At 42.1% G+C, this 1,587-nt stretch overlaps 1 protein-coding gene across 1 annotated transcript in view; it reads right to left on the reverse strand.

The window, feature by feature from the left end:
• Window positions 1–1,587, reverse strand: part of NCKAP5 (NCK-associated protein 5) — a 398,182-nt gene that overhangs the window by 236,592 nt on the left and 160,003 nt on the right. The gene's annotated exons all lie outside the window — the stretch shown is intronic.

Consider the following 1,587-nt stretch of genomic DNA (forward strand, 5'->3'; position numbering starts at 1 on the left):
GGACATCGCTTGGGTAACCCTCCCGGCAGACCCTGCTCTCCTCGCCATGTTTCTCCGCAATATTTAGCGGCTGCATTATTGTTTCATTTTGTGGCAGTTTGACAGAACTGTCAATAAATCAACTGAATCTAAACATCATTTGCTCCATTCAAACAACAAAGTAGCTCATCACGCTGGCGATATGGAAACAGACTGTGCAAATCAGACCGTGTTATTTATTTTCCTACAGCCTTGCACATCAGCTTTTTTCTGCGCTATATTAACACAAGTTGGAAGGCTGTTAGATTATCAATAAATGTATGCATAAAAATGAAATTTAAAAGATCTATTCTATTCCTAAACATACAGTGCTGCATTTTGTAGCTACTGAATTATTAGATATTTTGGGGGTTTAATTAGCCTTTTTTCATATAAGATCCTTACCCAAGTGTTCGGCTTGACTCAAGTAGCAATTAATTTGCTTAATTAAGGATTTGGCGATCACAACACACTTTCACCTGAAAAGTTGTAAGAAAGGAATGAAAGTAGGGTTTTAGTATACGTAGAAACGGAAAGAGATTATCACAGTGTATGGACTGGGAAAACGTCGCATGTACCAAGTATGTGAACTGCAAAACCTCGACAGCGGAAGGTGGTGCAGGAACCAACCACTGCAGGAGGGGTATGGGAAGAGAAGAATTTGCCCTGGAAGCTCAGCAACGCAGAAAACACTTTACAGAACAAGTGGGACTTAAGCAACCTACCATAATTTAAAAAGGATTTAAGAAAAACAAAGACACTTTTTCAAGTAGGCTATTTTTAAAGAAGAATACCTATTTTTGAAAGAACAGCGCCCTGCAGAAACATCAGAGGAATTTATCAGCACATGAAGAATTTACCAGTACACACCAAAACATAAATTTGCAGATGAATAAATTATTTACAAAAGATGATCAGCTTTGAAAACTTCCAGCAGAAGGATTTTTAAATCAGAATATATCCATTACCAAGTTTGAAATTTTCCATATACTCGTGTTTTGCCCAGAAATTCTACTTGGTCTAATTGGAAAGACAGACCTGAACCATCCCAGTGCAGCATCCTGGCGCTTACCTGGGATATTTAAAATCTCTGCCCCAGTGACTACTTAGCATAATGTAAATTTAAGAGTGCCAATGGCTCAGGCCTGCTGAGACATGGCAGTGGGCAGGCAGTGTCTGCCCTCGCGCAGCTACTCTGTTTGAGGGCTGGCAGGACTGGCTTTGAGCTACCCACGAAGAGCTCCAGCCACGAGTCCGCCAGCCATGCCGCCCAGCTTTCCTGAGACATTTCATAGAATCATTAAGGTTGGAAGAGACCTCCAAGATCATCGAGTCCAACCGTCAACCCAACACCACCATGCCCACTAAACCATGTCCCTCAGAGCCTCATCTACACGTCTTTTAAATACTTCCAGGGATGGTGACTCCACCACTTCCCTGGGCAGCCTGTTCCAATGTTTAACCACTCTTTCAGTAAAGATATTTTTCCTCACATCCAATCTAAACCTCCCCTGGCGCAACTTGAGGCCATTTCCTCTCGTCCTATCGCCAGTTACTTGGGAGAAGAGA

The sequence above is a fragment of the Pygoscelis adeliae genome, unplaced genomic scaffold (genome assembly GCF_000699105.1).
Source record: "Pygoscelis adeliae isolate BGI_AS28 unplaced genomic scaffold, ASM69910v1 Scaffold51, whole genome shotgun sequence".
Classification (NCBI taxonomy): Eukaryota; Metazoa; Chordata; class Aves; order Sphenisciformes; family Spheniscidae; genus Pygoscelis; species Pygoscelis adeliae.